The sequence below is a fragment of the Poecilia formosa genome, unplaced genomic scaffold (genome assembly GCF_000485575.1).
Source record: "Poecilia formosa unplaced genomic scaffold, Poecilia_formosa-5.1.2 Scaffold1, whole genome shotgun sequence".
In the NCBI taxonomy this organism is placed as follows: Eukaryota; Metazoa; Chordata; class Actinopteri; order Cyprinodontiformes; family Poeciliidae; genus Poecilia; species Poecilia formosa.
This window is the reverse complement of record NW_006799940.1, coordinates 2,058,122-2,078,166: the sequence shown is the minus strand read 5'-3', so window position 1 is coordinate 2,078,166 and position 20,045 is coordinate 2,058,122. Positions and strand designations below refer to the sequence as shown.

Here is a 20,045-nt window from a genome sequence, read left to right as displayed (position 1 = left end):
TGCTTTAACTAGGACATTAGTCTCTTTGTTGGTTAGCCATGCTCTAATTACAAGTCTGACATATACATTATTAACACTGTGGTCATTAGGTGTCTGATTGTGAATTGTTAATTTAGTGCACAGGTAATAAGTTCATGATTAGTAGAGCAGAAGAAAAGCCGAATATAAGGAGGGAGATGTCTCTCCTGCTCACTTTTATGATTATGTGAGGGAAAAGAAGCAGCTTTAGAAGGAACATTTCTGCCATCGCTTCATATTTGTTGTAAGTCATCTTTGTGGTCGGTTTACCTTTCCCACTGAACGACCACACACACTGCCACAAGCTCATAAATAGAGATTTTCGATCAAAGACGGATGATGAACGGTGGGAACTCATCTTAAATGAAAGTCGCCTAGTTCACGGTTCACATTAAGCCTAGCTAACTCCTAAATCGGCCGTCCAAATTTAATTTGAGGACTGTATTCTCGTTAAAAACAATAGTGACAAAGACTATCAAAACAATACTGTCTTGAAACATGAGGCAGAGTACAGGCAGCTAATGCAAAGCCCAAAACAAAGACACTAATATTCCTTATGGGACCATTGCTCATCTCACATATGCAGCATGTCTACCTCTCATATTCATTTGTTGTTTTAGTTTCAGGCTCATGAGTTATATACCCTGAGGTTTTTCAATAAAAAATAAACACTTAGAATCATACCTTAGATTTCATCAATATAAACATTATCCGTTTTTTCCCCTCATCTTTGGATTCATTTAGCTCCATTTAGTACAATGATACCCTTCAGCCCATCTCGGCTTTTGAACTGGATTAACTTCTCAATTCAAAATCGTGTTCCAGCATGTGGAGTGTTCATATACAGAGTAATCTAACTCAATTGCCTTTGCTCTGAAATACAACACACTCCTAATTAAATTGGACTTCTCTGTTTGGTTACAGAGTACTAGCATTTCATAGCGATAAGCATCACACAAACTGTGATTTGCAGCTTAGATACGGGCATCCTTCTGATACAAGATGGATTTCAGATGAACAGTTCATGCTTGTGGCCCGTTAATGAGCACACAGATGTAGAATAAAACATTTTTCCCCCCACTTTGCACTGAAGTAATGAGATGATACTTTGATGTACTTTGGTTTTGATTGCAAGGTTGACACTGCCTCTCTGCACAGATGCTTTTTGTCTGCGTCAGAGAGTGGGAAGTGAGAAGATGGTCGCTTTGGAGACAGCTATCGCAAACTAACACACCACTCAGCAGCTATATTTAAACCCTGAATCAAATGCTGACCTCTGAGGATGAGAAAGGGATCTGTGTTTTTTTTCCTCCCTCAAGTGCACTTGATCAAAATAAATTTCATTGGAACACAAACATGCGCACTCAGACATGCATACAACAAGCTCTTAATGAGAAAACATTCAGATTCACTGGGGTCTCACCAAATGTGTTGGACGGCACATTTTCTGTGGAGTTGTGACCCTTTAAGCTTTAGGGATATAATGTGAAAGTAGGTAAACGGTGGAGACGGTTACTGTACATACAATAAACCGACAGAAAATGTCATTTTTTGTTACACCAATCTTTTCCTCATAGCTACAGTCTCTAGCCATGAAAATAGTCACCACTTAAATTTATCTTTCATAACTGGAAACATGGTTTCTTTATCAGCTTATGTAGATCCCACTTATCCAGGACGTTGCCTCAGCGTACTTTTGCAACCACGTCAGAAGTATTTTCTAGTTTTTTTTTCTGGCAAAACATAAAATTGTTGTAAAATTTTTGAACCTACTACATCAACTCTGCTCCCTGTGCCTGTCAGGTCCATGGGGGAAACCAAGACATCCTTATTCTCAGTGACACTTTCCAAAATTTGTCCCCAGGCCAAAAAATTGTTTTTGTCTCCTCCCAGAGTTTTACATCCACTCTGTGGTCTTCTTCCTTTGGGACATTGCTGGAAAATCTTCAAATAAAAAAGGTGCCATCAGGTGTTTGCCAATTGCTGCTGCTAGTCTGTAGGAGCAGTGTGTGGCACTTTGCATGAGCAGAAATTAAAGTAACTCCCAAACGGCTGCCATGTCAGATTCGAGGATTATCATATGCATGAATGAGTCAAAGAAAAATGTGTTTGATGGGTGAACATTATAATAATGCTCAGAAATAAAATAAAGAAAAAAATCCAGGTTATTGGATAGTTAAGTGTTTTACTCCAAGCTTGAACAAGCTAATTTTACCATGATTGATTGACAAGGGTTTGTAGTTATAATTACACTTCAATCAAGGTATCTTAGCCTGCTAAATACATTTCTCAGGTTTAAAAAAGGGGTTATTTATGGAAGAAACGCTCAAAAGCACATTTTGTTCACTTTTCAACTCAGATGCTTCCAACGGGGGGTGAGATTTAAAAGAAAAGCATTCCACTTTTACCTCTCTGACCATCAGACTGCTCTCACTCTCTTCGTCTTTTGTCGTCCAAAAAGGAAGCACAACTGGACAAGCACAGGCTGCTAAACGCTGTGCTTCACAATCAGTGTGATTATAGGATTCTAGGGACCTTGATGGTGAGGGGAGAAATGCTCAAATGACTTTAATGGCTTCTGCTGTCATGAGCAATCTATTTCTTTTCCACCAAAACAGCTATGCACAGTGAGCGTGTTGCAAATTACAACAGAAAAGAAATGAGACAAACTAATAAGAAATCAATTAAACACTTCATTTTGTAAAAGTAAAAAGCCATTTCATATTAAGAAAAGAAAAGCAATCCTGGAAGAAAATATATGGAGAGCTTCGCCTTCCAGTAGCAAATAAACCCCAGATCTACAGCCAGAGTTACAGTGGGACGGTTTCGATTAGAGCATTTTTATGTGCTTGAATGGTCCAGTCCAAGTTCAGCTCTGCATTCAACTTAAAATCTGTGGGAAACAGACACTTTATATCCAATTTCCCCAAAATGATTTCTGTAGATTTGCAAAACTGACAGGTTTACAAAGTGTTCAATCCTTTTATTCGCTTTATTTCCACTCCACAATTAAGCACATTTTACAGTGCCATCGTACATTGTCAAAATGTCAAAAAAATTTAAGGGTGTGAATATTTTTTTAAGCCAATGCACTATTTATACAATTTCAAAACTGAAAACAAATGTGCACCTTTTATGTTGCTCGAGTTAAAACAGAAGTTTTCTCTTGCTTGGCTGTCAGTTTCTACATCAACTAATTTACCCAATAAGGCCATTTGTTCATGACCAGCCTCAGCTGGTCATATAAACTCATGCCAAGATGCCATAACAACCTGCAGCTGAGTCTGAAGCCGAGCATGCCCTCTCAGATTCATGCAGCGCAGGCCAACAAAAGTACACGTTGGTGTAAAGCAGCCCCCCTCTGAATCCCTGACCCTGAAACAGCTGCAATTAGCCTTTCTGGGCACAAAGAAAAATCTGTGGGAGAGAAGACAGACTGTCTTCATAATGAAGCAGGTATACATCCTGCTGAGAGAGAAAATGTCAGCCATGGCCACAAGGGCCAACAATTTCTGAGCGGCGCTACCTAAGCACTGCATTTTAGTGGAGAAAAGAAAATTAGCTCCTCTGAGCCATGAGGTTCCACATGCTGCCTGATCAATGGCTGAAAACAAGCAGACACAACTAGCGATCAGACAGACTGCACTACAAACCACCATTTGCATACTTTATTTCTTACTCCGAATTTCAAACCAGCAAATTCCTATGACTCCCTTGTCAAATGTAGGGCACGCTTTTCCTCTAATTTCAGTATAAATAATAGGCTGACTCACCAAATGCTTGGTTACACAACATCTTAAAAGAGGTTCTCAAAAGAAATGCTACAGGCAGATCCAAGCAGTGAAATCATAACTGCAGCCAAACTTAAAGCCCACTTTAAACTGCCAGCATGGACACTGAGTGCACTCCATTTCATAATCTGTGAAGAAACTCAAAATCTGAGTTTTAGCAAGAGGATTTATCACAAAAAATATCCTCCTAATCATTTAAATCCAGCTGCTTATCAGGATAAAATTGTGTGTGTGGGTGTGGGTAGCCTCATTATATTTTATTCTCCAGGTGATTAGAAACAAGATTGACCACAACTTCAAAAAAATAAAAATATTAAAATAGTACATCTGCAAATTACCTTCTTAAGTTCCTGCTCAATCAACTGATTGCAGCTTGTTTCTCAGTGCTTTCAATGGAACTTACAACACTCAGAAAAGGTCAAGAGTCCAGAGAAGGACTAAGGAATAGGAGAGTGCCTGAAGAGAAGTACTGAGAGAAACCGGAAAAGATGGAGGGTTTTATAGCTGCAATTATATTTCTGTCCGAGTTATTCCATGTTGAATATCCACAATAGCTTAGGAGAATCTTTTCAAGTCATATCAGAACAATTTATCTTTCAGCTCTTTAGTGAAAGCAAAAAATAAATTATTTGAGTTTGAATACACCATTTAAGATTGAGTGAGGAGTTACTTTCTGAGATCAGCATTTTTCTACAATTTAAAACTTCCTGCCACAGCTTCCTGCCTCCTGGAGTCAGAGCCTAAAGGTTTCTGTAAAGCCACAGATAACACTTTCTTCACTGTAAGCCACATTACAATCTCACGGCATTTTAAGATTAGGACTCCCAAAACTCATTCCAGAGATTTTATTTATTCATTATATGCATTGTATTAGTCTTGTTGCTAAAAATTGTCCAAGAACAGTGGGTGGGGAGTTTGTTTTTCCTTCAGACGCAGGAATAAAGCCACTTTATGAAATGTCTCTGTATTTCATGAATTCATGAATATATATTAAAACGATCTTAGCAGCCTGCAGCTAAAATTCCAGTTTAAGTCCAAAATATGAGCTCATAATATCCTTTTATGCTGCAAAATGAAAAACAGCCTTTTTTCCTTTTAGAATGCACTTTTCCCAATAAAGCCTACATTTTTTTAAAGTCCACAAAAGTGCTTTCAGAACATCTTCAGTCTTAAAGACACCACAAAACTTTGAAGAGATAAAATGTTCTGTTTTTACCGCAACTTATTCCTATAAATCTAATGACAATTTTTTTGCTGCTTTTTCTCAAATTACAACTTTCAAAATTATTTCTAACTTGTTTACAATATCTTCAATGTTTTACTAATGAATCCTATTTAATCGTCTACAAAATTAGCATTTGAAGTCAGTTACTCCATGAAGACAGTGCAGTCACTGCAATTTGAGGTTATTTTTATCTCCAACTATTTGAAGGTTATACAAAAGGTTATTTTAAGCTGAAAGAACGTCTTGCATCACCGTCGCATATCACTAATCAGATTTAATACGTAAAAAAATTAATTGCATTGTCACAATATATCATTACTAGGAAATTAAATGCATATTTTATATTCAGATGAACAATAGTGAAGTCCAGATTAAAAATCTTTTTTTTTTTTTCAAATGGAAATTGCTCAAGTCTGAGCACACGAATATTGTGATTATGCTTCCCTGAGAATATAGAGATCAAAGTACTTTGATGAGCCCACATTTAGTCATATCTCATGCAAGACAATATCCTTCCTCATTCGAGACAAGAATTACCATGCCAACTAGGCAAAGGTAAAATTAGCTGCAAATACATTAAAAGTGGCGACTTCCATCAAAATTAGTGTGTGTGTGTGTCATGTTGGTGCACACCATCACACATAAAACTGACTTGATATTTTCAGAGTGGGTGTAATGACTCATCACTGAGGTGGTAAAACTGATCGCCTGAGGAGAGCACAGGTTCACGTCTGAAGGTCAGAAGCGGCGGCTGTGTGACGGCGATGATGAGTCCTGCTGGTTTCAGCCCGATGCATCTGGCAGCAGGGCGACGTGACTCTTAATGGAAGCATAATGACAACAGGATGGCTTTACCACACCTGACTGCCAATGATTCACCACAGCTGATCCCACCCCAAAGTCATTTTTCAGGCTTGTCAAGTGAACGTTAAGATTTTGTCTTTGCAAAAAATAAAGCTGCGAACCATTTAACAGCAGTTGATCGATTTGAGCATGGACGGAACATCAACAATCTTTCACTTTTTGACTTTGATGAATTGAGAGAAAGGCTGTACTTTGAGCAACGGTGTGGAGCAGATTAGGATATGGAGAGAAACGTGATAATTTGTCACAGTGAATGCCATGCAATTCAACTAGAGTGGCATGTGGGGAAAAAAACGATTATTTAAATCTGCATAATGGTGTGTATGACTTCGACAACCTTGAAAAGCGTTTTCTATTCTGAATACAAATACAGACTTGAACACCTGCAAAAATCATTTTAAAAATCAGCTTCAAATAAACCCCAAGTTTGTTGTAAAAGCTTCTTTTTTTTTTTTTTTTGACATTGACCAACAAAGAGTAGTAACTGTGGAATATAAGAAAGGCTATGCTGGATATTAAGTTTGTTTTAGAAATACTAATCTGAAAAGTGTGGCATGCATTTATGGTCATCCTCCCTGAAACAAGAGACGTTTAGTGAAATTCTAGTTCATTTTATTCTAAATTGGTCAAGCTTAGTCTCTAATACACTGAGGGAAACCCTGCTAGATCATTCACTAAAAATAGTGAATGTTTGTAAAGTTAGCCAATTAAAAAATAATAATTTAAAGAAGATTGACGTCTGTCTGACATTTGAAGATTGGCCATACCACTGGACGGTGAACAAAAACTTGTCAGTAAGCCTAAACAAAACAGCAATTCTACTTGGTCATAATTGCATGACAATGAATAATGCAAATTTGAAAGAGTTACATTTCTGTCACAGGGAGTGAATATGAGTAATATTCTGCATGAGAGTTGAGAAAGGGCACCGATCGCCATTGGAAACAAATCTGGAAATCCATCCCTGTTGAAATCCCAAGAGAACAATTCTTCATTCTAAGTGTCAAGCTGTATTTTTAGCCAATTCTCAGAGGAATTTAGTCCTTTGTCTCTTTCTAAGAACAATTCTTATCAGCGGATGGGTGCTGGTTTAGAGGCCTGCTCAAAGACTGTGACCCTTTTAATGGTCTGTTGATCAGACTCGCCCTTCAAGGAAAGTCACAAACTAAAGTGTAATGTGTGGCCTCATAACTCAGCCTGGTCCTCTTTTTAATTGGTTTCAATGATTGCTTGTAGTTTTATAGATTTATTTTTAAAGGACTTTAAAATCTACAATGACACCATCACTAAGCTTCAAGTTAAGGTCAGGTTTGTAATGAGAAATGGAGTCTTTATCCTCAACAAGCAAGAGCAAGCGTGAAACTCCCCACACGCCCAAAGGAATTTAGTTTTATTTTTCAACATTTATAAAAAAGGAAACTATGCCAATTACTCATTAAATTGAGACTGTGACATATTAAAACCATGAAAAACACCGGAGTATTAAACTATTTGAACACAGAGGTGGTTTGCATAACATGTTGGAATTACACAGCTTCTATTCAATCTACTGGAGATTGGAGAAACGCTCTTTTTCTGAAAAATGTGCAATATAGCAAATAACTAAAGCGTCATATTCCACATGGTACCAGTGTCCTTCTAGTTTTGGATGCGACTCTTCATCCCATCTGATTAAAATGAATGAAAGAATCTGGAGAACTTGACCTCAAGTGAAGGTAATTTAACTTTTTGAATCTGGTATGTCAGCAGGAACACCAGGATCCTAAAGTGTAAAAGTCACGATTTGTGTGCTGTAAAGAGAAGAGACCATGATTAAACAGATTTTTTTTTAATCACAGCCCTCTTCAGATCCCTCCACGGCTTTAGTTCTGTACTCTGAAAAGCTTTTAAAAATATCTTCTTCTGATCAAATGATTCCTTTGTTGATTTGCATGTACGCCTGGACAACCACTTAAAAAAATCCCTCATCTTCAGCCTTCATGGAGACTTTTAAAGATTTTGGGTCTGAGCTGAATTAGAAACTTTTCACCTTTCAAAGTCCTCAGTTTGATAAGAAAATTAAGTTTCCCAGTGGCACTCTTAAAGACTGTGATTTAGTATATAAATCACTGAATGGTTTAGTCCCAACATGCATTTAAGATATTCTGTCATATCAACCTTCCAGACCTCTCAGGTCTTTTGGTTCTAGTCTACTCTGCATCCACAGAATCAGAACCAAACGTGGAGAAGCAACATTCAGCTTTTATGCTCCTCCAATGTGGAACAAACTTCCAGAAAACTGCAAAAATACTGACTCTGTGTTCCTTTAAATCAAGATTAAAAATCCTTTAGCTGCTTTTGATTAATGACTGGAACATAAACTGTTTTTCTGCCTGTCATTTTATTTTTCCACTGCAGTGCAATGCTTTCCTTGCTTGTTTTATTTACTTTAATCATGTAAAGGACTGCGAATTGCCCCGTTGCTGAAATATGGCATAGAAATAAAATTGCCTAGCATGGTGCTGGCAGCAATGTGTCATGGTGGGAATGGCATTTCATTGATTATGCACATTTATGTTTATGCCAAACAGAGAATGGATGCATGTTTTTAATTTTCATGACTTTACTGCATGCATCCTTTCCTTTCTTTTGCAATATACAGAAGAATTTACTGTGCTTTTCTACTTCCTCTTGAAGAAGAAGTCTACATGCAGTTTTAAAGTTTGTCACATTAAATAGTTCCTTTGCTAACTTGACCATTGATGCCAATTCACTGCATTAAAAAAGTAAATCCAACAATGAGAAGCAGAGAGGATTTTCCCCTCCAGATAATGATTTTTCTCCCCTTCTTCCATCAGCACTTGTTGGCAAAATTCATTAGTTTAGAACTGGTGCTCCCCTGCTGCACGAACTGAGTGAATCGGCACAGAGCACTCATTAAAACCTTTTTATCTCAGCAAAAATGTAAAGAGCTCCAGACACAACAAAAACATTGACAAAGGAAGGAAATAAAAGCCTTACTCATTTTGGGCTTGTTATGACTTTTTACTGCAGCTTGTTGATATCTCATTAATCTTAAAATCTTATCACCATAATGACCATAATGGTTCAATTATAACATTTCTACAGCAGAATATGTTTCTTATTCTCATCTCTCCCCAAACCTCAGATAAAAACATGCAGAGAAGCATTTGTAGTTTATTACAATGCAACTTGATGCTGCCTCCACACATTCATCCAAAGCAACTTCAAATATTTCAACCACAAGATGAATATGCACGACTTTTTTAAAAAAAAAGCATTGATCTGATATATTTCACCAAACCAAATACACCAAACCAATCAAGTTCACCTTTCCTTCATGAATAATCTGAAACATTCTGTGTTCTGTGTCATGAATGGCAACGCCGCTTCCAGTCAAGTCTCAGTGCGCTGAGAGCATGGCTGTAACAAAATACTTCAACTTGGTAAGATGTCAGATTTAATTTAAACGTTGCTCCGTATGAAAGCAAAGGAGGTGGTGTGTGGGCGTTGGAAATGGGACTCATTATTTCTGAAGATGGCCCAGAGTTCTCAACGTTTCTACAAAGTTTCTACAAACTCTGGAAGAAAAAAGTAAATGCTTCTTTAAATCCCCCACAGAAAAAAATAATGAAAGGTTAAAGCTGAAGGTTCATTTCTATAAACAAAACATGTACAAAAAAAAGTTATGCAAAGCTAAGGTAAACTATGTTCTCTCATTTCTTAAAATAATCAGAGCAGATTGAGACAAAACATCCAGTTTTAAAAGAGCCAGACTTATGTACACAAATCCTGCATTGTATCATTTATCTTCAGATCATTTCAAATTTCCACCTCATCGATAGCAAAGCAGTGAAGGACAGGCATCTGGCTTCTGATGGATGTGATGCAGCCAGAGTCTGATCAAAGCCCACTGGCAGCACTAAAGAATGAGAGACCAGTGCTGATGGACATGACTGGAGGTCTCGTAACCCCGACTGTGGGAGGCAGGGTGTATGCCGTTTCAACATGCACCAGAGAAAACTAAGATCTGAGAAACTGTCAAAAGGGCCAGCTCTTTGTGGGATTAAAGGCTGAAATTTCAATAAAACATCATCTCCCTGGCTCTTCTTGGCGTTTCCTTTCCCTCTGTACATTTCTTTACTTTGCTCATGTTTTGTTCCCTTGTTCTCACTTAGAAGGTAAAAATGTTTATAAGGGAAAGATCAAAGACTAAATCAGATATTTTTATGGAGCCCCGCCTCAATGACGACGTGAACAGTCCTGGATAGTTTTCCACTTGTCTCTAAAGTTTTAATTTGTTCATTTTCCTAGTTTGTAGGGAAACAAACATTTTTTTAATGCCATTTAACAAATGCAACATGAAGAGTTTCTTCAACCTTGCTGGGATGCTAATTTGAATTATATGCTTTGATTAGAAAATAATTTAATCTTTGACAATAAACACTCCAACCAGATCTATTCAAAACCAACTCATGCACATGGCTGGGTCTGGTGGAGGCTCCGGCATGCTGGGGGCCTTGTTTTAACCTCATTTCTTCTCCAAAGACCCTGGGAATTAGGTTGAATAGCATGGCTTGCTCAAATATTTGACATAGATGAATAATTAAAATATGGACTCTGGGAAAAAAATGTGAAAATGAGTAACTATTGGGTGTTTTAGCAAGATAATTGTCCAAAATATGTCACCAAATCAAAAGAGAAATTGAGAAAATGTCAAAAATTAACGTTATTTTCTATATCAATGAAAAATAATTATTTTCCATTGATGATGAATTTGCCAATCACTCAATTTGCATGTAGAGAAAAGAGATTTGATCTAATTTGGACTAAGGCTTTAATAAAACAAAATATGGAAAAAGTGAATTGCTGCAAATACTTTCCAGATGTATTGTATGTATTTTACCCAACCTCACTTTTAATCCTGAAAGAACCTGTTAAAACTTCATTCAGCACCTATAATTAATTATCCACTGGCTGTTTTTATTTGTACAATAGATTCTTCAAGATGCAAATGGCTTCCTACGCTTTGCTCTTTATCTTTTAAAGGATGACCTATTAAGTTGTTTAAATTGTAGTGATTTTCTTGCTTCAAGCACTGCAATATGTCTTTTTATAAAAATTAACAAACATCACTGATCATTTTCTTTGTAACTTCCAGACACAAGACGACCCAAGAGCCCAGTAAGCCGATTTAAGAGTTCTGCAGTATAATAAACCAGAAAACATTTCTATGAAACATCTCCGAGGGCTAATTAGAGTCGAGACAACTTGCACGTATTCTACCTGAGATAAATAAAACAGATCGATACTTTATACTTACTCGTAACCTTTAGCCTAAACTGACTGGTCCATTTTGTCTACTATTGATTAGCAGAGAAATAAAAGGAAGCCATCAATGTTAATATTCAAGGTGGTAGAGCAGGTTTCTTCTGCTACAGTAGAGAGTCTCTGCTTTTTCAAGCTTGGACTGAATACTGTCATTGATTGGTTTGACAGACCACCTAAGAGCCGAGTGTGTGATGGCCAAGCGGCCAGATATCGCTCTTGCATCCTTCTGTGTTCTTCCTTTGTAGGCTTGTTTATCTCTCGAGGCTTCTCTCCCTTAAGATAAATGAGGCATTTTGAGTTGCCATCAGGTGCAAAACATGCATGGTATATATTCTCCCTCAGAGGGGGATCAGATTTTAACAAGCCGGTTTTAACAAGGTGTGCTTCAGAAAGCACTTTGCAAATGAGCAAGTAAGTAAGTTCGGGGATTTGTAGACAGGAAGTGCACATCGACTTCATCACAAAGGTTCATATACTTACTTCAAAAGCTTTGAGTAGGAAGACTGTCTTTTATGTACAACACACTGCAGTAAAACTACAGCTGAGGAGAAGGAAAGCCACTTCCAGTCTAGTTACACAGCAATTACCCAGGACGAAGCAGTAATGTACAGTTGTTGCTGCTTTTCATGCTGAAAGCCGTTTGGAGCCTGCAAATCAATTTCCAACAGTCGTTACACAAGAGAGAGAGAATTTAGAGACGATGTGGGAAAATATTTCAAATTAAAATTGTATGAAGGGTATGCAGACTGAACATTACATGAAATAAGAGTTGGAACATGCTGTTCTCACTACCGTTTCCATTATTTGCTACATAACGTCAAATAAAGCAAAAACACCATAACAAGTAACTTTTAATGAAAGAATGGATTGACATGAGCGTTGAGCTTTGTCGCTGAGGCTTTATTCATTGCTGCTGAATCAGGCTTGAGCAGTCAAGGAAAGCCATAATGTTGGAAAGTCATTTCTTTTCGGCGCAGTGTAGAGACCGATAGCAGCATGCCATTACCAGGCACAGGGAATGTTCTGGACAGCTATTCCTCAGGGAAGTCATGGGGAGATAACACACACACACACGCACTTTAAGTCACTCTGACACATGCACACACACTGCCCATTTGTTGCAGTGTAAAGTACTTTCTGACAACAGTGTCAAAGAAAACAAAGGAATGAATGAAAATGTGCTTAAGTTGTCACTGGAGTGGGAGTCAGAAGACAAAAAAATAAAGCAATGAATAACGTTGCCAACAACAACAAAGCCAAACGTTCCTAAAATTAGAAACGCAAATGAAATACTGAAACGGTTGAGCTCATAAAAGTGTAGCTTCACTAATCATCTCCAACTAGGTATCAATGTTTTAATGCTTACAATTCCACCAAGCATGCATATGTTACTGCATTGTAAAAAGTAGGCTCATGTCTTTAGCCATTTTAATTTGAAAAACTATTAAACTCCTAAGCAGTCACCTTTTTACTCTCGATGAGATATGCTCCGTCTTTTTAAAACAAGACTATTGCATCCGGTTGCTCATTACATGATGCAAAAAAAGTGTTTTTATTGCAGTTATGCAAAATACGCTAATTTCAACACACCACATCCCATCAAAAAACTTTTTCAAAATTGCCTTAATTCCCATTACGCTAATTTAGGCACAGCATTGCTTAGATGTTCCACTAGTATGCAATGATTTACCGACTCAAAAAGTTCTATATTTTACTTATTTTAGAAAGTGAAACTCAAGTGAATGACGCATTTCTTGAACAAACCATCATTAGTTCCCTCCACAGGAAGGGTAAGCCACAAAAAGTCATCGTTAAAGAAGCTGGCTTTACACAGAGCACTGTATTCAATCATATCAGTGGAAGTTGAGTGGAAGGAAAAAATATGACAGAAAATGTGAACAAAAATAAGCATAACCACAAGCTTAAAAGGACTGCCAAACAAAATCCATTCAAGAAACAGAAGGAGCTTCACAAGGAGTGACGTGAGGCTGGAGTCAGTGCATCGAAAGCAGCTATGCTCCTACAAATCCCACTTCTGTCACATTCCTCATGTACAGCCCCTCCTGAACGAGAGGCAACATCAGAAGTGTGTTGGCTTGGCAAAGTGCAAAAAGGACTGGACTGTTGCTCAGTGGTTCAAAGGCATCCTCTTTTCAGATGAAAATAAAGTTTGCATTTCTTTTGGAAATTGCAGTCCCAGAGTCTGGGGAACTCACCAACTTCCCTCTCCAAACCAAGCTGTTTTATTGAAAGCAAAGGAAAAGCGTAGGAGTATTTGTTCTTTAAATAGGATGTGCCGTCACAATTTTGTGTGTGTTGGAAACCAAAAATATAATACAGACAGCATACTCAAAAGTACAGTGTCGAGTTGATTGATCTCATTCAGTAATTTATGTTCAGACCATCACACTGAATGCAGAGAAATCCATCCATTTGGATTTTTATCTCTGCATATCTCTCTCCATTTCTACAAGAAATAAAAAATGGCTGGCAGAGGTCACATTTTTCCAATTAATTCGACTCTATTGTAATCTCTGAGGTAATCTCTGAGGGCCAAGAGGTTTTGTTTTTGTTTTTTAATAACCAAAAATAAGGAGATCAGCTGACACAAACATTGAATCTTGTTTTACTTAAAAGTTTAACAGCCTTCTTTAAGCTAACTACACGTGTGGAGCAACATGTTGGGGAGGGGCAAGGTTGAATTTCTTTAATGCTTCATTTCCAGTGAACCAGCATGTCTTCAGTCATTTTTGGTGGGTGGTCAAAATGCGGAGGTTGACTGGTTTGTAGCCAAATAAAGAAAACTGTCTTGAGTTACTCAAACATTTTGGCAAATTGGTGATATTTTGACAATTTAATTTACATAAGTAATGCATTATATAAAGACACTCTAGGCTGACTAGTAAATTACATTAAACTGTATGAAATCTGCTATGATGGAATGAAAAGAAATCGCTGGAGGCTTGCAGTAATATGTGAATCCCAGATGGAGAGGAGACAAAAAAAAGCCCAGTTTGCACCGATTACCCATCAGAATCCCATATACAAACAAGCTAAGAACAACCATCAGCATCTGCACACTGCAAGCTTTACATGAGTCCACACTTTTTCAAGATGCAATTATATAAGAGCTGTTGCATCCATTAAATCCCTAGTGCACATATTAGGAGGATAAAATACATTAAAATGCAATGTCAGCATGCACAACTTCATTGTGGAAAGATAAACATGTTAGACGTTGAATGTTGCAAGTCTGCAAATTCTCCACCTGAATGCTTGGTCACTTAAAAATATCCCAGGAATAATTAGAGAAATATTCAAAGTTTCTCATTTTGAAGCAGAAGCTGAGATCAACAGATCTTTGTTTCATCCTTGTGACATCATTCAAAGTTTGCTTAAATTATATTTCTAACCTCAATGGACTGAAACGTCTCACCTATTAGCATAAGCAGCAAAATTGTCCAACAATCCAAACCAATTATCTGCAAATGTCTCTACAATCTAACATTATGCAGCTAAGATTTAGTTATAAGCTCCACTAAGTTTTTAAACGCATTTTAATTAAAACTGTGTGAAACCACCTTCAGAATTTCTGTTGGATCATAAAGTCCAAAATTAGACAATAAAAATTAATATTCCTCTGGAGCTCTAAAAGTCAAACATATTGAGGTATTGCTTAGGATTTTAAATCAGGTTAATTCTCAAAGAAGAGAAGGCCTCGGTTTTATTTCAGCTTTCAGTTAAATAGTTTGTCCTGGACCATTTATAGCTGCATGAAAGTGTTTGCATATGCGATTACATGGTTGTGGTGAGACAGGAGAGGACAAATAAGGTGAAAACTGGTAATTTAATAATCTTATGACTCTTCCTACTCATTTTCAGACACGAATTTTAAATATGGAATGTACAATATTAAAACCTGCATTTACAGGTTTATGGCACTCCTCCTCAGCAGACCACTAAAAGTATCGACAAGAATACTCCCTTCAAAATAAAATAAAAAAATTAAGTACCTTAAACACAGTCCATTTATCCTAATGATAATAAAACATCTGCAACTATTTTCTTTTCCCCCAAAAAACAAATTTGCACAAAAAATAATGATAAAAAAAAAAGAAATCTGGGCAAATTTAAGCTGAAGCTGTTTGGTTCACATCAGACATAATGAAATGCTACATTACTGGTTTCAAAATGAAGTTTATAAATATCAAGTCTCCAAGAGAAACCCCATAAACTCTTTTCTCGCTTGGTCTAATGTCGCCGACAGTTTTCAAAATTGCATTTCTGTTCAGGGCAAGTGGCCTCTTGCTGCTTCCAGCATGACTGTGAAAGTGCTCTGCAGCATCCTTACAGCACAACGCTGCTGGTGACGTTATTTGCACTTCTAAAGTACCGAATCATTGTGGATGTGTTCTGTTTGTGCAGAACTAATCAATCATTAATTTGATTAGACTGAATAAAAAAGTCAGCATTTGACAACTTTATTTTGCAGCATCTTCACTTTCTTTGGAAGAATCAATGTTACACTGTACAAACTAAAATGGTAAAAGCAAAAATGATTGTAATTTCTTTTTCCAGGTGAACTAAAGGATGCAGTTGCTTCTTTCACCTACTGATAGGGTGAGTGTATCACATTTAATGTTGCAAGGATGTACATATAAAGAATAGGTACATTCTTCTTATAAGCTGATCTTATAAGAAGATATTTTGGCAAACCAATGCGGAAAGTGTAGCTGTAGAACAAATACAAGTAATTCTGAAGTATTAAATGATTTTCACTTGAAAGGAACTTAAAATATAACTTAAAGATTATGAGGTCTTATTCGCTTATTTTAAGCAAGAAAACAAACATTTGAATTTAACATCTGTAACAAGAAAATGTTGTTTCACATGGAGCCATTACCACAACAGTAATTAAATGTTAAATACTGAAATCAAGCAACTCGGATTTCTTATTCCTTTCAGAAGCAATGAATTTATACAATTTCCAACACAAATTAGATTTCTTAAAAAATGCCTGGAGGGCAAAGCTGCCTTCAGTGAATCACCCCTGAGGTTAAGTACGTCTTAGTAAAGAGGTGGAAAAGGTGGCAAGTCCTGCAGCAAGGCAAAAAGCACAGAAGCATAATTATTTTGCTCATTTAACATTAGTCCTCTAGTAACTTTTAAACCTCAGATGTAAATCTTGAAAGGTAACACTTGAATACTAATACTTGTGTTCTGGAGGTCTTTAAAAGCATTTAAAATCTAAAGCAAATTTACATTTTCACATATTTTTCTAGTTTATTATACAGAGTAAATGTCCTGATTTAGGGTGGTGTGCATGTGTACAGAATCCAATATTGTAAAGGCCCTTTTTTGAGGAGGTAACATCTCCAAATTTTAACAATTTGAGGATCTAACCAGAAAGAAAGTCATTGGACTTATGTAAACATTCAAAAATTAGTTCTAGCTGCCGTGTTCCATCTCTCAAATCAAAAATGTTCGCACTCAAGTTAAGATTTTGGGGTGAGATTTAAACACAGCTGTAGAGGTTCTCTGTCCAACATGACAGAAGTCTGCAAAGCACAGTCTGCTAAAAGTTTTCATCTCCAAATAAACTGTGGAGATGTATTATTTACACCCTACATGAGAGTCCATCTCCAAGTTATCTCTACATAGGTCACTTTAAGCGCTTTCTCAACCAAATCCACTTATGTAAATAAGCCTCATCTTCTGCTGTTCGGTTAATTAACCTGGCCATTCATTTACTGTGTTTTTCCCTTCCGCTACTTTTATAACCAGAATTTTATCAAAAAAAAAAAAAAAACGACCTAGTTTTCTGAGGTGCAGGAATGAGTTCGACTGTGACAATAGCTTTGAAGCACAGCTTTAATACGAGCTTGAGTTTGGAAACAAGCTTGTAGTTCCCAAACGGCATCAGCACAATGACTGCGACCTTCTCATTAGGAAGTCTAAGCGACATCGCTGCAGAAGTGACCCATGAGGCCCGGAGCCGGATGGGAGGGCAACGTTCTGGTCGGCAAGAGGGAAATTGACAGCCTCATTACAGGAAAGCATTCAAGCTGGTCTAGAGAGGAAATGACAGCTCCATTAACCACCGATGCCACAGGAAAAAAAGAAACCTTTCACATGCAAACACACAATTGGACTCCAATATAAACATGGTTTTCCTTTGTACGCATGTTGTGCAGTGCAATATTACATTATGGTTGTTTCATCCCTCATGATGAGTTAATTTAGCATCCATTTTTGAGAAGCCAAATTTAGAAAACCTACATCATCTTCCCAGAAAACCCATCAAGCCTCACATTCTTAGAGATCATGAACACGCCTCGCTCTTCAGAGCTCGAAAATCTAATACTTTGCAAAGGAATTTTTTCCAGAAAAGTGAAAAAGCAAAATTAAACTTTAAAATTTACAAAGTTTCTTCAAGTCAAAATCTGGAAAGGTTTTAGCTGTAATTGCAGCAATTTGTTACAATTTAGTAAAATTACTGCTGCAAGCCTTTTGGGGCATTGATCCACCAGCGTTGTATGTTGATGTGAGGTTTTTATACTTTGCAAAAGAATCAGGTTCGGTTAAACTGGAAAGAAAATCTTAACAGCAGGGTTCAAGAGGCATGTTTATGATTTTAGAAATGGCCCCCAGTTACTTTACTTTATTTTGGAATTACAAAGTAAAGTAATTCTTAATGTATATTGATTCATCTCAACTATGTGATTTGAACATGTAATGCAATATAATTAAAGAAAATAAATAAATAACCTCCAGTTTGTTCATTCCGTCCTTTCCTGCCAGAAACATTTTTTTTTATAATCCTAGCTCCAACCGTCTCAACTGAGCAGCTTCACATAAAATCCCCTCAGCATGATGCTGCTACCACCATATTTGACAGCAGGGAATGTGCTAAGGATGATTTGCAGAATTTAATTAAAATGTTTACTTTGTCTGTTCTGACCAGACTCCTTTCTTAGACATGTTTACTCTTCTCCTGCATGGTTTGCGGCAAGAAAACCCGAGTTTCTTATGGTATTTTCCCCACAAAAAAAGGGCTTCCTCTGATTATCCTGTTGTCTTGCCCACAGATTTTCCAGAGCTGTGGAGATCTGCTGCTCCTCTGTAGGTACCTCAAAGCTTCATACTCTCTAAAGCTCTCAGTTCTGTTTGGGTTTCCAGTTGCACAATGCTCAACAGCACTTTCTGAAATGTTGAACTCTTATTTAAACTTCAAACATCTGGAGTCATACCAATTAGTTGACTAGTAAAGTCAGCTGGTTTAATTTGGAGTATAAGAGCAAAAAGGACTGAAAACATTTTCCTTCCGCATCACAATTATATGCTACTTTCTGCTAGTTTATCACAAAAACACTGAAGCATGATTAAATGTGGAATAGTGATCTGCCATTGGAGCTGAGATGAGATATAATGAGGTCAGCTGTTCCATGTTAGTTGGCGGGACCTAAAAAAATTCTCATTTTTGGAAAAACACTAATTCAGCCCATATTCCTGTTAAAATAGGAGGCTGCACAGCACAGTGATACTAAAAATAGGAGGTCTAACAATGCCTCTCGACCATACTATTAAAAGCATTCGTCTAACATTGTTTGGGTCATCCTTACACTGACAGCCTTGACAAGTCTAACATCCTACAGATGAGTAGAGAAGGGTCTGGTGAGTTTGGAGGCTGCGTTAACCTCCACTTGCATTTCAAAGCTCCCCTGAGCAAAACTTAGCAGCGTTGAGGCGTTGCTTCACAAATTTGACAGTTGTTTTTCCCCAACCTGTGTATTTTATTTGCTGGCTTATTTACTTCTTTCATTATTTTTCTCAGCTGAAAAGATCAATTTGCAGCTTAATGTAACTTACACAAGCAAGAGTTGTTGAGCAGACAGATGGATAATCCCCTCCTCTCACATGTTCTTCACAGCAGACGCAACATGATCCCCCTTTATTTCACACTATTATGTATGACAAACTGCAATCCCATCAACCTGTCCATCATTTTGATGGACAGATTTACATTAGAATCCTTTGTGTTCCTGATTTCATTTTATTTTTTTATTTTTAGTTGCTTCTATTTAGCAGGCAGTACTAGACACCAATTAATCCTTTGCATTTATTCAAGCCAAGATCGACAAAAAGATACATGACGAGTTTTTAATCAAAGTTATGCTTAACTGCATCATTTTTATAAAAATGACAGTTTAGAGTGAGAATAAGTTACAAAAAGATGACATCTTCCACAAGATTTTCTGATTCTGCATGCTGAGAGCTGCTGTTTGATTTTATTTATCAACCTGTCTTTTTTGCTTTCTCCTTGTCAAATAATATTGTGAATATATTCAAGCACATGTTCTATAAAAACATCAAGGAGCCTTACTCACAGTGGATGTGGAAGAAACGAGTCACACACAAATTGCTCACAACCTTTTTTTGCCTAATTGGCAGCTGCATAATGTATTTGTGCCGTTTTGACAGGGAGAAGGTCTTATTTCTCACATTCATTCCTTCTGAAACATCAATAATATTTTAGGCTCCCAAGTCTTAAGTCAAAACAGCAAAACATTCTGGATTCATCTTTCCAAATCCACGCAAAACAAAAGGCTTACCCAGTGCATTTCTGACAAAACTGTGATACATGCAGGTTGTTTTATGAATAAATCCAATTTACGCTTAAATTTAAAAATAAATTGAAACTAGCCATTCTGCAATGACAGCTTCAATGAGTTCAACACCCTGAGCCGAACATGCACCTGTGCACTAACAATATGCCATGATAACTCTAAATAAAATCACTGCAAACCTTTACAGCC

General features: G+C 37.1%; 1 protein-coding gene across 1 annotated transcript in view; it reads right to left on the bottom strand.

Annotated features, from left to right (window-relative positions):
* The window catches only part of LOC103131172 (regulator of G-protein signaling 6-like), a 65,443-nt gene that overhangs the window by 22,107 nt on the left and 23,291 nt on the right, over positions 1–20,045 (bottom strand). The window lies entirely within an intron of this gene.